Source organism: Protopterus annectens, chromosome 1.part0 (genome assembly GCF_019279795.1).
Source record: "Protopterus annectens isolate FY-2018-M chromosome 1.part0, PAN1.0, whole genome shotgun sequence".
NCBI lineage: Eukaryota > Metazoa > Chordata > Ceratodontiformes > Protopteridae > Protopterus > Protopterus annectens.
The window spans coordinates 1921604570-1921626826 of record NC_056725.1 but is presented as its reverse complement, the minus strand read 5'-3'; the positions used below and the strand labels follow the sequence as shown (position 1 = coordinate 1921626826).

Below are 22257 nucleotides of genomic sequence, written 5' to 3'. Positions count from 1 at the left end.
AATCATTCATCAGCTGAACAAAAGAAATACTTGATGTCATCGCAGGTAGAGGACATACAATTGGTTGATCCTCTTGTCCATCAAACAACCTCTACAAATGTCTGTGAGGTTATTTTGGACTCCCTCAACGCAGATACGGGCTGTTCTACTGGAGAAGGTAGAGCCACAAAAAAGAAATGCATCACGAGGGTGGTCCAAAGGTCAGAAGGAAGAATACACGACGAAGAAGAAGCACAACAGCCCTATACTTGTGAACAAACAGAATCGGCAAGGTTAACTCTTCAACTTGCTGAGAATATTTTTATAAAAACTGCTGTGGACTTGTCAAATTTAAATTTAAGTGCTTGGAATGTTTCTGTTCTTAACAAGGGGCTGCAGTTTATACCTATGGCTGCAGACAGCATTCTGGAAGCAATCACGGACCTTAGATTCCTTGGATTATTTACCAGCGGTATTAACCTAAAAGTTTTTTTAATGATTTGATGGAGTAAACAGTTTAAATGTAACTGTATGTAGGAAATTGAGCTGTTTTATACCTGTTAGTTTACCACTAGTTTACCACTAGTTAGCATGTTTGAAGATTTATGTGAATGTGATTTATGACTGCTTTATAACGATAAACTGAAAAAGAAATGGTATAGTCTAACACTGAATGAGTATGCTGCACTTAAACATTTGCAAACTGAATCTAGTATAGTTATTAAAAAAGCTGATAAGGGAGGGGCTGTTGTAATTATGAATTTAAACGATTATGTTGCTAAAATGAATGAGTTCTTATCTGATGAGTCCACTTTTTTAAGGCTTGGTATATCTGACAGTAAGACGTATATTACAAAAGTCAATATGGTTGTTTATGACCTGCAAGTTAATGGAGATACATCTTTGGGATTCTTTAATTATTTCCTTGTGCCCTGCCCCATCGTTCCCATTTTATATGGCCTACCAAAAGTTCATAAAGATTTATTTACTCCCCCCATGAGACCGATAGTTTCAGGTAGGGGATGGGTAACTGAACCCATCCCCCTATACCTTCATTCCATATTAGGGGGTTATATGTATAAAACAAGGAGTTTTATTAAAGACACTGAAGATTACCTTAGGAAATTATATAAATGGCATGATATATGTTCTGGAGGTGATTTTTTTGTTGGTCACCCTTGACATAAATTCCCTGTTTACAGTCATCCCCAGTGACTATGGAACTGAGCCAATCTGATGCTTTTTGCATCAAGATACCAACACGGACAATGGGCAAGTTGAGAATATATGCCTACTGCTCGATATTGCACCAAATAATAACATCTTTATTTTTAATAATCAGTTATATCTTCCCACTCTAATATCACCCACCCCATCCAACCACTACCTTTCTTTCTACTTCACTAACTACCTTGATTATAGCAAGCTCAGATGCTCATAAGCCTAATACTTATTATACAGCAGGAACTTCTTATTGTAACAATTGTTAATGTCTGTTATGTACTTCGCAGATAAAGATTCTAGTTGTCTACTGATGTACTATGTTCTTCATCTGTAGCTATGTTTGCAATTAATTGCTATGTTAATCAAATTGTTAATCGCTATGTAAATCAAATGTAACTGTCTGTATATTTTAACTGTGGAGCTTTTCTCCCCGGCCTCAGCTGAAAATGGACCTACGTCCAGTTGGACACTCCCGGTCAAAAAATGTAAATTAATAAAAATAAATAAATAAATATCTTCAGAAATCAGGCGTGGCTATGTGGATGTCTATTGCAAACTGTTATGCCAATCTTGTCCTCAATCAATGGGAAAATGAGACAGTACTTAATGACAATGGGGAATATAATAAATGCATTCCCTTTTATGCCCTATTTGTTTGTGATGTATTTTTAATTTGGGAAGGTAATGGACAAGACTTAAACTGTTTTATTAATTTTCTGAACTCATCCACTGATTTTTTGAGGTTTAAAATGACCTGCTTAAGTAGTTTTTCAGAATTTTTGGATGTGAAAAATTGCAAAAATGAAAGTGGATTAAGTACGAGTTTATTTAGGAAACCAACCCATATTAATCAATATACACACAAGACTGGTATGCATCTCCCACATGTTTTTAAGGGTTTTGTTAAAAGTTAGATACTTAGGGTGAGCAGATTGAATACTGATGACTTGAAATGTAAAGAACAAATGATGGAATGTGCTAAAGAATTTATGGATAGACCTTACCAAGAAAAATGGTTAATGAAATAATTGATGATACACTTAAGAAAAGGAATGATATATCAAAGCCATATTTCAATGATAGGGTGGTAGATTCAGGTTACATGGGAAATGATGATGCAAAAAATAGAGTAAGATATGTTACTACTTATAATATTAGAACAACTGATGTCATAAATATTATAGGTAGATACTGGCATATTTTAAAGGCAATACCTAACCTTGAACATATAATTTCGGATACTCCTAAATTTGCTTATAGGAACTGTAGACATTTGAAACAATTATTATGTTACAAATAAACTAAGATGAATAGATATACACCTGATTTAAGGTATGGTACATTTCCAGACTATAGTTGTAGTTGTTGTAACCATATTTATATGACTGATAATATATTCATACATCCTGTAACATCTAAAAATATATATTTGTTTTGCTACTTTTACTACTGTAATATAATATATTTGGCAACTTGCACAAAATGTGCTGCGTTTTATGTAGGGAAATGTCGCTGGAGGCTAAAAGATCGTATAACTGAACATCGGTCTGAGATCCATAGAGAAATTCAAACAAATGCATTAGCTAGACATGTATTAGGAAATTATATGAGTCATGATTTTAAATTTAGGATCATTGACAAAGCATATGAAAATAATAGTGGGGTAACATAATTAAAGTTAGATTTGAAAGTGTATGAATGGATATTAAGGTTATATGCAGATAATCATCTGGGCATTAATGATAAAATTATATTAAAACCTGTTTTATAAAGGAAACAAATGCAGTTCAAATAATCAGTCTTTTATGTATCTATCTTTTTTATGTGTATAGTTTATTTTATAATGTTGAGATGCCTTTAAGTAAGAGGTTTTAATTAACTATTTTTGCTTAATTGCTGACTTGTCATTGGTGGGATGTGTCTTTATGCTGCTATAAAATTGAGAATTGTCTCATTGTTATAATGCACTGAAGAAGGGTTACACCCGAAAGCTTTGTTGTTGATTTTAATTACATTTTTATTGTTTTTTGCGTTTTTGACATGAGTTTGTCCTTTCAATGGAGTACAGAGCCATAGCTTCTTGGTATCCAGCAGCGTAATCTGCTATCAGCTTAAAATATTTATTACATGAGGAGCTTGGGATACTAGGAGTTCCTACAATGTCCATAGCTACCATCTGAAATGGTTCTTCAGTATCAGGTAAAGGCATCAAAACAACTTTGGAATTATCTCCTGCCTTGCCAACCTCCTGGCACTACTTGCAATTCTTGACGTATGCTGTCATATCTTTTATAATAACTGGACAATAAAAATTCTGCATAAGACATCTTTTAGAAAACTTTATGTACATATGGCCTGAAAAGGAAACTTCATGGGTTATGGCCAGAAGTGTCTGTCAGTATGGTCTAGGTTATACCAGCGACTGTATAATTCTCCCTCTAGTCCTTCTTCATGGTCCATGCTCTGAACGGCAACCTTTTGTCCCAATATATGGACTCTCCTTTTCCTTGAGCATCAGGAGATTCCATGGCTACTCCTCTCAAGTTCTCTAAAGTATAGTTAGAGAGCCAAGACTCTCTCGAGTCCATTTGGATGACCCTTATAAGCTCTGCCTCCAAAGAAAATCTATATCTCTTGACAGTTGTACCTTAAACACAAGCTGATTATTATGACCTACTTAGGAACAGAGCTAAACAGGAACACATAGGGATACATACTCCCCCCCCCCATGAAACTGTGTGTCCCTTGAGTGCCTCATTCACTGGAATAACTAGAGGAATGTATCTCTGGTACTTACATGCAAGTGTGAGTCTTGTCTGGAGAGTGTAAGCACATGTTGCATGTCAGAGGGGGCATTTTGACTTTACAAGTGTAAACGAAAGAACAGTGTAACAGAGAGATCCTTCACTAAAACTATACCTTTTAATCAATGTCTTTGGAACTTAGAAGTGTAAACAAGAGATTCTTCACTGAAACTATGCCTTTTAATCAACGTCTTTGGAACTTACAAGTGTATACAAGAGATTCTTCACTGAATAGCAAAACATAGGTCTTACACTGGGAGAAGCATGGTCTTACATTGCAGTCTTTTGAAAGGGTGAAGTAAGGAGTGTGTGTGTTTGTGTGTGTGTGTGTGTGTGTGTGTGTGTGTGTGTGTGTGTGTGTGTGTGTCTGTGTTATTAGAGTAATTTTTTTACCTGGAAGAGCACTGTATGACTTGCTCAGAGTGATACAGTAGGCAAATGGAGTTAGGAAAACATCCATCCCTATATACTTACCTACAGGAGGAACCTCATTAAGAGCTTGGAGCCTTAATTCAGAACACTAACTGCAATATTTCCATTAACTTATTTATTTATTTAGTTGTTATTGCTGAGGTTTACGGTCAGTCAATTTCAGTTACTAGGGTTTCTTTGTTCTCATTTTACAGAAAATGCATGTCCATGCAACACCTGTTGCTGTATTAGAGTTGTCTGGACTTAACTACAGCTGTTAAGAAATTGCTTTCTATAGTCAAATGCACATGGTTTGAATCCTCCCATCTTCATATGCCTACAGTGTAAATGTGAACAAGTCACTCAGATTGTACTTCTGTGTTACTCCTGAAAAGAACACTTTCTCCTTTTGGTTTACCTAGTTAAAAATAGATACAAATTAGTATTTAAAATCTGTTCCTTTTGAGGCCTTAGTTCCCTCTCTCAATTAATGTCAGCTCGGTCTAGAGTTCTTGATCAAAGAAACTGACGAGTATTTTGGTCTGATTCATGTAATTTCTGCGGTTTTATAACACATTGTTGTGGTTTACAGTCACTAAATAATGGCAGACGTGAATTAAATACTTTGTGTCCCTCAGAAAATGTTCGATAATACAAATGTCTAAGTATATAAGATGAAGACAGTTGCATTAGCAACTGTAAGTATACAGGAGAAAGATTTAAAATCTGCTCCTTATTGTTGGGTCTTTGTTTCTGATTCTTGAGCAAAGAGATTGGGAGGATATGGGACATACAATCGGATGCACTGAAATACAATTCTTACATATTATTTATTTGTTCACATGTTTTATTGCAAGGAAACAATGTATGCAGTCATACCAGGAACTGTAATTGATGGTCATATCTGTGTGAGTGTGTATATGTATCCTGCATCTCAGGAAGGAATTAATTCTACTAACCAGGTACTTCATTACTTGAGTCATGTGTTCTTTGGGTATGACACTTAGTTCCTTTGTTTTATTGATTGTGGATAGTATGCGTATTTCTCTGTGAATAAACTGCACAGCATGAAGTCTATGAGTTGATTACTAAAATATGAACAATGAATGCATTTTTAATTGACTTTGCTTTTTGCAGGCACAAGGGTACAAAATGCATTGTGTTGGGCTAAGTAGTTTAGTACTTAGTGCAGATGCAGTACGGCTACGAGCTGTTAATGCACTGCTTCCTCTAGTGCAGCTTTCAATTCCCTCACCCTTCGTTTGTCTGGTGTGAGTCTGGCCAAATCACTTCACCAGGTACTGCTCCTATAAAGCAACACTTCTGTCCCATGGGCTGTCCCAAGCTGTCAGCCAATTCATTACCCATTCATTTTTTTTTTAATTCCTGTACTCTTCTCATAGTCCTAATTAGTGTTTCATTATATGCTATTTGACTATGACTCCCTGCACATCTGTTGTAGTTTGGTCCATTGCTGGATGCATTTTCAATAGAAGTGAGTTTCGCAGGAAGAGACAATTTCTGTTGCTTATGTTGCATATTTTTCAATGTGAGAATGTTATGTTTTCTTCATCAGATGTCTGTCAGTATTTTGCTGTAAAATTTGTCATAACAGCTTTAAATGAAAACCAAATCATTGAGATCATTATAAACATAAAGAAGATGAAAACAGCATGCACACTGACAGGTTTCAACAGTGCTTTATGGTAAATGAAGAGAGACAGTCTACTCTATTGTTTTTTCTATACAAGTTCCAGATTTACCTTAATACTGTGACTACTAGATGTGTCCTTGGGGATTGTCTGTGTTTGATTTTAACAAAACATAACATTTACATGGTTAAGCATAGGTTGTACACTACTGGGGTCTATATTAGAATACCAAACTTTCAAAATTTCAAGTGTTCTAATATCGAACCTTATGAATCGAAAATTTAAAACATTGAACATACAGAACAGTGAATTTTTTCCTAGGGAAAAAATTTGCTATTTCAAAACACATACACACAACATAAGCACACCAAACAAACAGCAATCCACACACATACACCTAAACTGTTACACCTAACCATACACTAAACTAGACATACACCACTAACTATCCACTTACCTTAACCCAAACCCTAACCCTAAGGTCTGTCACTATCGCACAGTCACCACACCCGCGTCCTAACCCTAACTCACCTACCCATCCCTAACCCTCACATCCACACAATCGCACACTTACCTGAACCCAACCCGTAACTATCCACCACAGCGCTGAAAATACCCAAGCAACAGAAACGGACAACCAAATTCTTTCCTTAGGAAACAATTCCATTTTCTGTTTCTTCAATATTTTCAGCATTCACTGAAAACGAGTCGATATTAGAACACTTGAAATTTTGAACATTCGGTGTTTTAATATAGACCCCCGCTACTGTAGCACAATAAAGTGCATTTCATACACTTGTCCATGCAAAACCAAAATTAAATGCATTTGAAGAGATAATACTTGTGTGCTCTTATTGTTCAGAAGCTACACATGAGCATTTAGCCTCATATATATGCCCTATCTTTTTGTTTTTCAGATTTTTAAACCAGGTAAAGGATCAATCCAGGGGCACTTCACAAACCCAAAGTCACACAGCAGGCAAATGGAGGTAGAACAAATGAAATCCTGTACACGTGACTACAGTCAGCAAGCAGCTCACTAACAGTTAAGAGCCTTTATCAACTGCACTAATTTTCACACCTTCACTAGTGTCTTTGTTTTCTGAGAAATCACTGAGAGACGAAAATCACTAAGATTTATTGTCAGTCAGTAATGCCACTTATTAGTGTTTCATAGTTGTTCAAATGTTTAGAAAATGCATGTTGATGCAAAGCCTATTGTTCTGTTAACTTTGAAAAGTGAATTATAGTTTGCCTCTTATTTGTCTCAGGTTTTGCAGAATAACACTGATTTAGACACATATTTCGTCCTAACCTGTGATGGATTAGGGTGCCCTCACGAGTCTCCGTATACTCGTGTGCATTGCAAAGCATCCCTTACTATGTAGTTGCAACCTGCAATCTAGACATATGTATCCATTCCTCCCCATTTCTTCGAAAGTGTTACAGTCCAGGTCTGCCATCCATATCCCACCATCGTCAGGCAGAACACTGAGGTCCAGTTCCCTCACCTAAAGATCTACAAGCATTTGATATGTGATGACATTATATCTGCTTAACAGCCTAAGAAAAGGTAGTACTGATACCTGCAATATATTCACTCACTGTCACATACCTTTCTTCTCTGCACTGTCATACTCACTACTTCTAATACATTAGACAGTTATTATAATTGTACCTATATTAATCACTGCCATACTCACTACTTCTAATACATATACCTTAGATAGTTATTGTAACTGTACCTATATTAATCTCTGCCATACTCACTACTTCTAATACATGTACCTTAAATAGTTATTGTAATTGTACCTATATTAATCACTGCCATAATCACTACTTCTAGTAAACATACCTTAGATAGTCATTCTCATTGAACCTATAATCATAGGTTGGTTCATAGGTTCATAGGTTGATATTAGACTATCTGCCCTAGGACATTTATAAGCCTAGCCAGAATGTGCTTGGCATTCGCCACCCTTTTAGATTAGTTGACTGTGCCTCTGTATAGTAGGTCACAGAAGGTAGCCCTTTTAAGGTTAGTTTACTGTACCTCTGTCAAGCAGGGACACAGAAGAGATCCCAGGGGTAATCTTACTATCTCCCATCCACTCGTCAAGATTTCTCTTGAAGAGGGTCAGTGAGGGGCTCTGCCTAACATGGATTGGGATTTTGTTCAGAGTGAGGGGAGCCTCTGGGATATGAATCTGTCCCTCCAGCATGTCCTATTTATTTCTATGCTGAGGTTCAAGTCCCTGGAGCATGTAGCTCTAAGGGATTTGGATTTCCTGAGGTGAAGCATGTCCATTAATTCTGGGTTGGACATGGCTTTATACGTCTGACACAGATCATCTCTGAGTAGGCGGTACGCAACTGAGTAGAGCTGGAGTTTCTTTAGCCGAACTGCATAGGGCATCTGTTTGAGCCCCTTGATCCTCTTGGTGAGTTACTTTTGGGGTCTTTCCAGTTTTTGAAGGTGTCGGGTAAGGTACATCCCAAATGGGGCATTGCACTCAATTATGGGCCTGATAAGTGATGAGTAGAGGGGCACAATGACCTCTCTTGATCTAGATGTGAACCCTTTCATGATAAGGTCGGCTATATAGAAGGTCTTTCTAACCACTTTGGTAATGTGATTGTCAAAGCAGAGATTGCTATCTACTATCACTGCCATACTCACTACTTCTAATACATATACCTTAGATAGATATTCTAATTGTACCTATATTAATCAGTGCCATACTCACTACTTCTAATACATATACCTTAGATAGTTATTGTAACTGTACGTATATTAATCACTGCCATACTCCAAATTTCTACCTTATTTAGTTATTGTAATTGTACCTATATTAAAGACTGCCATACTCACTACTTCTAATACATATACCTTAGATAGTTATTGTAATTGTACCTATATTAATCACTGCCATACTCACTACTTCTAATACATATACCTTACATACTTATTGTAATTGTACCTATATTAAAGACTGCCATACTCACTACTTCTAATACATATACCTTAGATAGTTATTGTAATTGTACCTATATTAATCACTGCCATACTCACTACTTCTAATACATATACCTGAGATAGTTATTGTAACTGTGCCTTTATTATCACTGCCATACTCACTATATCAAATACATATATCATAGATAGTTATTTTAATTGTACCTATATTAATCACTACCATACTCACTACTTCTTATACATATACCATAAATAGTTGTAATCGCGCGTATATTAATCACTGCCTTACTCACTACTTCTAATACAAATACCTCAGATAGTTATTGTAATACTACCTATATTAATCACTACCATACTCACTACTTCTAATAAATATACCTTAGTTTTTTTTAATTGTACCTATATTGTTCACAGCAATACTCACTACTTCTAATAAATATACCTAAGATAGTTATTCTAATTGTACCTATATTAATCACTGCCATACTCCTTACTTCTGGCACATATACCTTAGATAGTTATTTTAATTGTACGTATATGAATCACTGCAAAACTCACTAAGTCTAATACATATACCTTAGATAGTTATTCTAATTGCACCTATATTAATCACTGCCATACTCACTACTTCTAATACATATACCTCAGATAGTTATTATAATTGTACCTAAATTAATCACTGCCATACTCACTACATCAAATACATATACCTTAGATAGTTATTGTAACTGTAACTATATTAATCTCTGCCATACTCACTACTTCTAATACATATACTGTGGATAGTTGTTGTAATTGTGTCTATATTAATCACTGCCATACTCACTACATCTAATACATATACCTTAGATAGTTATTGTAATAGAACCGATATTAATCACTTCCATACTCACTACTTCTAATAAATATACCTTAGATATTTATTCTAATTGTACCTATATGAATCACTGCCATATTCCCTATATCTAATAAATATACCTTAGATAGTTAGTGTAATTGTACCTATATTAATCACTGCCATACTCACTACTTTAATACATATACCTTATTTAGTTATTGTAATTGTACCTATATTAATAATGCCATACTCACTACTTCTTATATATATACCTTAGATAGTTAGTGTAATTGTACCTATATTAATCACTGCCATACTCACTACTTTAATACATATACCTTATTTAGTTACTGAATTGTACCTATATTAATAATGCCATACTCAAAACTTCTAATACATATACGTTAGATAGTTATTGTAAATGTACCTATATTAATCACTACTGTACTCCCTACTTCTAATACATATAATTTAGATAGTTATTGTAATTGTACCTATATTAATCACTGCCATACTCACTACTTCTAATACATATACCTCAGATAGTTATTGTAATTGGACCTATATTAATCACTGCCATACTCAGTACTTGTAATACAATTACAATAACTATTCAAGGTATATGCATCTATATTAATCACTACCATACTCACTACTTCTAATGCATATCCCTTTTATAGATTTTGTAATTGTACCTATATGAATCATTGCCATAGTCCCTCCTTCTAATACATATACCTTAGATAGTTAATCTAATTTTGCCTATATTAACCATTGCCATACTCACTACTTCTAATACATATACTTTAGATAGTTATTTTAAATGTACCCATATAAATCACTGCCATACTCACTACTTCTAATAAATATATCTTAGATAGTTCATCTAATTGTACCCATATTAATTACAGCCATACTCAATACTTTTAATACCTATACTTTAGATAGTTATTGTAATTGTACCTAAATTAATCACTGTATTACACCCTACTTCTAATACATATACCTTAGATAGTTATTGTAATTGTACCTATATTAATCACTGCAATACTCACTTCTTTTATTACATATACCTTAGATAGTTATTCTAATTGTGCCTATATTAATAAATGCCATACTCACTACTTCTTATACATATACTGTAGTTATTGTAACTGGACAGATATTAATCACTGCTATACTCACTACTTCTAATAAATATGCCTTAGATAGTTATTCTAATTGTACCTATATTAATCAGTGACATACTCACTACTTCTAATACATAAACCTAGATAGTTAATGTAATTGTACACATATTAATCACTGCCATACTCACTACTTCTAATACATATACTGTGGATAGTTATTGTAATTGGACCTATATTAATCACTGCCATACTCACTACTTCTAATACATATACCTTAGATAGTTATTGTAATTGTACCTATATTAATCACTGCCATACTCACTACTTCTAATACATATACTTTAGATAGTTATTCTAATTGGGCCTGTATTAATCACTGCCATACTCACTACTTCTAATATGTATACCTTAGATAGTTATTGTAATTGTATGTATAGTAATCACTGCCATACTCACTATTTCTAATAAATATACCTTAAATAGTTACTGTAATTGTACCTATATTAATCATTGCCATACTCACTACTTCTAATAAATATACCTTTGGTAGTTATTCTAATTGTACCTATATTAATCACTGCATTACTCACTACTTCTAATACATATACATGATAGTTATTGTAATTGTACCTATATTAATTACTGCCATACTCACTACTTCTAATAAATATACCTTAGGTAGTTATTGCAATTGTATGTATATTAAACACTGCCAGGCTCACCACTTTTACTACATATACCTTAGATAGTTATTGTGTGTACCTATATTAATCACTGCCATACTCACTACTTGTAATAAATATACCTTAGATAGTTATTCTAATTGTACCTATATTAATCACTGCCATGCTCACTTCTTTTAATAGATAAACCTTAGATCGTTGTTGTAATTGTACCGATATTAATCACTGTAATACACCCTACTTCTATTACATATACCTTAGATAGTTATTGTAATTGTACCTATATTAATCACTGCCACACTCACTACTTCTAATACATAAAACGTAGATAGTTATTGTAATTCTATGTATATTAATCACTGCCATACTCACTACTTGTAATAAATATACCTTAGATATTTATTTTAATTGTACCTATATTAATTACTGCAATACTCACTATTTCTAATAAATATACCTTAGATAGTTATTCTAATTGTGCCTATATTAATCACTGCCATGCTCACTTCTTTTAATAGATAAACCTTAGATCATTGTTGTAATTGTACCGATATTAATCACTGCAATACACCCTACTTCTATTACATAAACCTTAGATAGTTATTGTAATTGTACCTATATTAATCACTGCCACACTCACTACTTCTAATACATAAAACGTAGATAGTTATTGTAATTCTATGTATATTAATCACTGCCATACTCACTACTTGTAATAAATATACCTTAGACATTTATTTTAATTGTACCTATATTAATTACTGCAATACTCACTATTTCTAATAAATATACCTTAGATAGTTATTCTAATTGTACCTATAGTAATCACTGCCATAATTAGTAACTCTAATACAAATATTTTAGATGTTGTTGTTTGTCTTTCAACTTTTTCTTGGTAAGGGGTCACCACTGTGGAACTCCAGTCTGCAAATGATTGGCAGTAGATTTTTTACGAAATCCCGAGGTGCCAGCTCGATGCCCAACCTTCAACGAAGGCAAGCCCATTTATGCAGAAATGTCTTTCAAATGCAACCCAAAGAAGGGGGGGACATGCAAACACCACACAGAAAGCACTCCCAAGCCAAGCCGAGAATCGAAAGGGAGAACCTCTTGCTGTGAGGTAACAGTGCTACTGCTGTACCACCATGGCATGTCAATACATATACCTTAGATAGTTATTCTAAATGCACCTATAGTAATCAATGCCATACTTACTACTTCTAACACATATACCTTAGATAGTTATTCTAAATGCACCTATAGTAATCAATGCCATACTTACTACTTCTAACACATATACCTTAGATAGTTATTCTAAATGCACCTATAGTAATCAATGCCATACTTACTACTTCTAACACATATACCTTAGATAGTTATTCTAAATGCACCTATAGTAATCAATGCCATACTTACTACTTCTAACACATATACCTTAGATAGTTATTCTAAATGCACCTATAGTAATCAATGCCATACTTACTACTTCTAACACATATACCTTAGATAGTTATTCTAAATGCACCTATAGTAATCAATGCCATACTTACTACTTCTAACACATATACCTTAGATAGTTATTCTAAATGCACCTATAGTAATCAATGCCATACTTACTACTTCTAACACATATACCTTAGATAGTTATTCTAAATGCACCTATAGTAATCAATGCCATACTTACTACTTCTAACACATATACCTTAGATAGTTATTCTAAATGCACCTATAGTAATCAATGCCATACTTACTACTTCTAACACATATACCTTAGATAGTTATTCTAAATGCACCTATAGTAATCAATGCCATACTTACTACTTCTAACACATATACCTTAGATAGTTATTCTAAATGCACCTATAGTAATCAATGCCATACTTACTACTTCTAACACATATACCTTAGATAGTTATTCTAAATGCACCTATAGTAATCAATGCCATACTTACTACTTCTAACACATATACCTTAGATAGTTATTCTAAATGCACCTATAGTAATCAATGCCATACTTACTTCTAACACATATACCTTAGATAGTTATTCTAAATGCACCTATAGTAATCAATGCCATACTTACTACTTCTAACACATATACCTTAAATAGTTATTCTAAATGCACCTATAGTAATCAATGCCATACTTACTACTTCTAACATATACCTTAGATAGTTATTCTAAATGCACCTATAGTAATCAATGCCATACTTACTACTTCTAACACATATACCTTAGATAGTTATTCTAAATGCACCTATAGTAATCAATGCCATACTTACTACTTCTAACACATATACCTTAGATAGTTATTCTAAATGCACCTATAGTAATCAATGCCATACTTACTACTTCTAACACATATACCTTAGATAGTTATTCTAAATGCACCTATAGTAATCAATGCCATACTTACTACTTCTAACACATATACCTTAGATAGTTATTCTAAATGCACCTATAGTAATCAATGCCATACTTACTACTTCTAACACATATACCTTAGATAGTTATTCTAAATGCACCTATAGTAATCAATGCCATACTTACTACTTCTAACACATATACCTTAGATAGTTATTCTAAATGCACCTATAGTAATCAATGCCATACTTACTACTTCTAACACATATACCTTAGATAGTTATTCTAAATGCACCTATAGTAATCAATGCCATACTTACTACTTCTAACATATACCTTAGATAGTTATTCTAAATGCACCTATAGTAATCAATGCCATACTTACTACTTCTAACACATATACCTTAGATAGTTATTCTAAATGCACCTATAGTAATCAATGCCATACTTACTACTTCTAACACATATACCTTAGATAGTTATTCTAAATGCACCTATAGTAATCAATGCCATACTTACTACTTCTAACACATATACCTTAGATAGTTATTCTAAATGCACCTATAGTAATCAATGCCATACTTACTACTTCTAACACATATACCTTAGATAGTTATTCTAAATGCACCTATAGTAATCAATGCCATACTTACTACTTCTAACACATATACCTTAGATAGTTATTCTAAATGCACCTATAGTAATCAATGCCATACTTACTACTTCTAACACATATACCTTAGATAGTTATTCTAAATGCACCTATAGTAATCAATGCCATACTTACTACTTCTAACACATATACCTTAGATAGTTATTCTAAATGCACCTATAGTAATCAATGCCATACTTACTACTTCTAACACATATACCTTAGATAGTTATTCTAAATGCACCTATAGTAATCAATGCCATACTTACTACTTCTAACACATATACCTTAGATAGTTATTCTAAATGCACCTATAGTAATCAATGCCATACTTACTGCATCTAACACATATACCTTAGATAGTTATTGTAATTGTACCTATATTAATAACTGCCATACTCCCTACTTCTAATACATATACCTTAGATAGTTATTCTAATTGGGCCTGTATTAATCACTGCCATACTCACTACTTCTAATATGTATACCTTAGATAGTTATTGTAACTGTACCTTTATTAATAACTGCCATACTCACTACTTCTAATACATATACCTTAGATAGTTATTGTAACTGTACCTTTATTAATAACTGCCATACTCACTACTTCTAATACATATACCTTAGATAGTTATTGTAACTGTGCCTTTATTAATAACTGCCATACTCACTACTTCTAATACATATACCTTAGATAGTTATTGTAACTGTACCTTTATTAATAACTGCCATACTCACTACTTCTAATACATATACCTTAGATAGTTATTGTAACTGTACCTTTATTAATAACTGCCATACTCACTACTTCTAATACATATACCTTAGATAGTTATTGTAACTGTGCCTTTATTAATAACTGCCATACTCACTACTTCTAATAAATATACCTTAGATAGTTATTGTAAATGTACATATATTAATCATTGCCATACTCACTACTTCTAATACATATACCTTAGATAGTTATTGTAATTGTACCTGTATTGTTCACTGATATACTCACTACTTCTAATATGTATGCCTTAGATAATTATTCTAATTGAACCTATATTAATCACTGCCATACTCCCTACTTCTTATTCATATACTTTAGATAGATATTGTAACTGTACCTATATTAATCACTGCCATACTCCCTACTTCTTATTCATATACTTTAGATAGATATTGTAACTGTACCTATATTAATCACTGCCATACTCCCTACTTCTTATTCATATACTTTAGATAGATATTGTAACTGTACCTATATTAATCACTGCCATACTCACTACTTTTAATACATATACCTTTGACAGTTTTTGTAATTGTATCTATATTAATCACTGCCATACTCCATACATCTATTACATATACCTTAAATAATTATTGTAATTGTACCTATATTAATCACTGTCATACTCATGACTTCTAATACATATACCTCTGATAGTTATTGTAATTGTACCTATATTAATCACTGCCATACTCACTACTTCTAATACATATACCTTAGATAGTTATTCTAATTGTACGTATATTAATCACTGCCATACTCACTACTTCTAATAAATATACCTTAGATAGTTATTCTAATTGTACCTATATTAATCACTGTAAAACTCACTACTTCTAATACATATACCTTAGATAGTTTTTCTAATTGTACTTATATTAATCACTGCCATACTCACTACTTCTAATACATATACCTTAGATAGTTATTGTAATTGTACCTATATTAATCACTGCCATTCTCACTATTTCCAATACATATACCTTAGGTAGTTATTGTAATTGTACCTATATTAATCAGTGCCATACTCACTACTTCTAATAGATATGCCATAGATAGTTATTCATATTGCATGTATAGTAATCACTGCAATTCTCACTACTTTTAATACATATACCATAGTTATTGTAACTGGACATATACTAATCACTGCCATACTCACTACTTCTAATACATAAACATAGATAGTTATTGTAATTCTACCTATATTAATCACTTCCATACTCACTACTTCTAATACATATACCTTAGAAAGTTATTGTAACTGTGCCTTTATTATCACTGCCATACACACAACTTTTAATACATATACTTTAGATAGTTATTGTAATTGTATCCATATTAATCACTGCATTACACCCTACTTCTAATACATATACCTTGGATAATTATTGTAATCTTCTCTATATTAATAACTGCCATACTCACTACTTCTAATACATATACCTTAGATAGTTATTGTAATTGTACCTATTTTAATCACTGCCATACTCAGTACTTCTAATGCATATACCTTTGATAGTTATTGTAATTGTACCTATATTAATCACTGCCATAGTCCCTTATTCTAATACATATACCTTTAGTTATTCTAATTTTGCCTATATTTATCATTGCCATACTCACTACTTCTAATACATATACATTAGATAGTTATTCTAATTGGAACTATATTAATCACTGCTATACTCACTACTTCTAATACATATACCTTAGATAGTTATTGTAATTGTACCTATATTAATCACCGCCATACTCACTACTTCTAATACATATACCTTAGATAGTTATTGTAATTGTACCTATTTTAATCACTGCCATACTCAGTACTTCTAATGCATATACCTTCGATAGTTATTGTAATTGTACCTATATTAATCACTGCTATAGTCCCTTATTCTAATACATATACCTTTAGTTATTCTAATTTTGCCTATATTTATCATTGCCATACTCACTACTTCTAATTCATATACCTTAGATAGTTATTGTAATTGTACCTATATTAATCACTGCCGTACTCACAGCTTCTAATATATATACCTTAGATAGTTATTGTAATTGTGCCTATATTAATCACTGCCATACTCACTACTTTTAATTCATATACCTTAGATAGTTATTGTAATTGTACCTATATTAATCACTGCCGTACTCACAGCTTCTAATATATATACCTTAGATAGTTATTGTTATTGTACCTGTATTAATCACTGCCATACTCACTACTTCCAATACATATACCTTAGATAGTTATTCGAATTGTGCCTATATTAATCACTGACATACTCACTACTTCTAATTGATATACCATAGTTATTGTAACTGGATGTATATTAATCAATGCCATACTCACTACTTCTAATAAATATGCCTTAGATTGTTATTCTAGTTGTACCTATATTAATCAATGCCATACTACTTCTAATACATAAACCTAGATAGTTATTGTAATTGTGCACGTATTAATCACTGCCGTACTCACTCTTTCTAATACATATAACTTAGATAGTTATTGTAATTGTACCTATATTAATCACTGCCATACTCAGTACTTCTAAGGCATATACCTTAGATAGTTATTGTAAATGTATCTATTTTAATCACTGCCATACTCACTACTTCTAATACATATAGCTTAGATAGTTATTGTAACTGTGCCTATATTAATCGCTGCCATGTTCACAACTTCTAATACATATACCTTAGATAGTTATTCTAATTGTACCTATATTAATCACTGCCATACTCACTACTTCCAATACATATACCTTAGGTAGTTATTGTAATTGTGCCTATATAAATCACTGCCATGTTCACTACTTCTAATACATATACCTTAGATAGTTATTGTAATTGTACCTATATTAATCACTGCCATACTTACTACTTCTAATAAATATAGCTTAGATATTTTTTTAATTGTACCTATATTGTTCAGAGCAATGCTTACTACTTCTAATAAATATACCTTAGATAGTTATTCAAATTGTACCTAAATTAATCACTGCCATACTCCCTACTTCTAATCAGTATACCTTAAATAGTTATTCTAATTGTGCCTATATTAATCACTGACATACTCACTACTTCTAATTCATATACCATAGTTATTGTAACTGGACGTATATTAATAAATGCCATACTCACTACTTCTAATAAAAATGCCTTAGATTGTTATTATATTTGTATCTATATTAATCAATGCCATACTAACTTCTTCTAATACATAAACCTAGATAGTCATTGTAATTGTACACGTATTAATCACTGCCATACTCACTACTTCTAATACATATACCTTAGATAGTTATTGTAATTGTACTTATATTAATCACTGCCATACTCACTATTTCTAATACATATACCTTAGATAGTTGTTGTAATTGTGCCTATATAAATCAGTGCCATACTCACTACTTCTTATACATATACCTTAGAGAGTTATTCTAATTGTACCTATATTAATCACTGCCATACTCACTACTTCTAATAAATATACCTTAGATAGTTATTGTAACTGTGCCTATATTAATCACTGCCATACTCACTACTTCTTATACATATACCTTAGATAGTTATTGTAATTGTACCTATAATAATCACTGCCATACTTACTACTTCTAATAAATATAGCTTAGATATTTTTTTAATTGTACCTATATTGTTCACTGCAATACTTACTACTTCTAATAAATATACCTTAGATAGTTATTCTAATTGTACCTAAATTAATCACTGCCATACTCCCTACTTCTAATAAATATACCTTAGATAGTTATTCTAATTGTACCTAAATTAATCACTGCCATACTCCCTACTTCTAATAAATATACCTTAGATAGTTATTCTAATTGTACCTAAATTAATCACTGCCATAGTCCATACTTCTAATAAATATACCTTAGATAGTTATTCTAATTGTACCTCAATTAATCACTGTCTAATTGTACCTAAATTAATCACTGCCATACTCACTACTTCTAATAAATATACCTTAGATAGTTATTGCAATTGTACCTATATTAATCACTGCATTACACCTGACGTCTAATACATATACCTTAGACAGTTATTGTAATCTTTTCCATATTAATATTTGCCATACTCACTACTTCTTATACATATACCTTAGATAGTTATTGTATAAGTACCTATATTAATCACTGCCATACTAACCAGTTCTACTACATATACCTTAGAAACTTATTCAAATTGTACCTATTTTAATCACTGCCATACTGACTAATTCTAATATTAATACCTTAGATAGTTATTGTAACTGTGCCTATATTAATCACTGCCATACTCACTACTTCTAATACATATACCTCAGATAGTTATTGTAATTGGACCTATATTAATCACTGCCATACTCAGTACTTGTAATACAATTACAATAACTATTCAAGGTATATGCATCTATATTAATCACTACCATACTCCCAACTTCTAATGCATATCCTTTCGATAATTATTGTAATTGTACCTATATGAATCACTGCCATAGTCCCTCCTTCTAATACATATACCTTAGATAGTTAATCTAATTTTGCCTATATTAATCATTGCCATACTCACTACTTCTAATACATATACTTTAGATAGTTATTTTAAATGTACCCATATAAATCACTGCCATACTCCCTACTTCTAATACATATACCTTAGGTAGTTATTGTAACTTTGCCTTTATTATCACTGCCATGTTCACTACTTCTAATACATATACCTTAGATAGTTATTCTAATTGTACCTATATTAATCACTGCCATACTCACTACTTCTAATGCATATACCTTATGTAGTTATTGTAACTGTGCCTTTATTATCACTGCCATACTCACTGCTTCTAATAAATATATCTTAGATAGTTCATCTAATTGTACCTATATTAATTACAGCCATACTCAATACTTTTAATACCTATACTTTAGATAGTTATTGTAATTGTACCTAAATTAATCACTGTATTACACCCTACTTCTAATACATATACCTTAGATAGTTATTGTAATTGTACCTATATTAATCACTGCCATACTCACTACTTTTAATACATATACCTTAGATAGTTATTCTAATTGTGCCTATATTAATCACTGCCATACTCACTACTTCTAATACATATACTGTAGTTATTGTAACTGGACATATATTAATCACTGCCATACTCACTACTTCTAATAAATATGCCGTAGATATTTATTCTAATTGTACCTATATTAATCACTGCCATACTCACTACTTCTAATACATAAACCTAGATAGTTAATGTAATTGTACACATATTAATCACTGCCATACTCACTACTTCTAATACATATACTGTGGATAGTTATTGTAATTGGACCTATATTAATCACTGCCATACTCACTACTTCTAATACATATACCTTAGATAGTTATTGTAACTGTAACTATATTAATCACTGCCATACTCACTACTTCTAATATGTATACCTTAGATAGTTATTGTAATTGTATGTATAGTAATCACTGCCATACTCACTATTTCTAATAAATATACCTTAAATAGTTACTGTAATTGCACCTATATTAATCATTGCCATACTCACTACTTCTAATACAAATACCTGATAGTTATTGTAATTATACCTTTATTAATTACTGCCATACTCACTACTTCTAATAAATATACCTTTGGTAGTTATTGCAATTGTACATTTATTAAACACTGCCATGCTCACCACTTTTACTACATATACCTTAGATAGTTATTGTGTGTACCTGTATTAATCACAGCCATACTCACTACTTCCAATAAAGGTACCTTAAATAGTTATTCTAATTGTACCTAACTTAATGACTGCCATGCTCACTACTTCTAATACATATGCCTTAGATAGGTATTCTAATTGTACCTATATTAATGAATTCCATACCCACTCCTCCTAATAGATATACCTTAGATAGTTATTGTAATTTTACCTATATTAATCACTGCCATACTCACTACTTTAAATACACATACCTTAGATAGTTATTGTGTGTACCTATATTAATCACTGCCATACTCACTACTTCCAATAAAGATACCTTAAATAGTTATTCTAATTGTACGTAAATTAATGAATTCCATACTCACTAGTTCTAATAGATATACCTTAGATAATTATTGTAATTGTACCTATATTAATCACTGCCATGCTCCCTACTTCTACTACATATACCTTAGATAGTTATTCTAATTGTAGCTATATTAATCACTGCCATACTCACTTTTAATACATATACCGTAGATAGTTATTGTAATTGCACCTGTATTAATCACTGCATTACACCCAACTTCTAATACATATACCTTGGATAGTTATTGTAATTGTAACTATATTAATCTCAGCCATACTCACTACTTCTAATACATATACCTTACATATTTATTGTAATAGTACCTATATAAAACACTGCCATACTTATCACTTCTACTACATATACCTTAGATACTTATTCTAATTGTACCTATATTAATCACTGCCATACTCACTACTTTAATACATATACCTTAGATAGTTATTGTAATTGTACCTATATTAATCACTGCATTACACCCAACTTCTAATACATACACCTTGGATAGTTATTGTAATTGTAACTATATTAATCTCAGCCATACTCACTACTTCTAATACATATACCTTACATATTTATTGTAATAGTACCTATATAAAACACTGCCATACTCACCACTTCTACTACATATACCTTAGATACTTATTCTAATTGTACCTATATTAATCACTG

At 32.0% G+C, this 22257-nt stretch overlaps 1 protein-coding gene across 2 annotated transcripts in view; it reads right to left on the bottom strand.

Moving 5' to 3' along the window:
- Positions 1-22257, bottom strand: part of PRLR (prolactin receptor) — a 2068968-nt gene that overhangs the window by 577204 nt on the left and 1469507 nt on the right. The gene's annotated exons all lie outside the window — the stretch shown is intronic.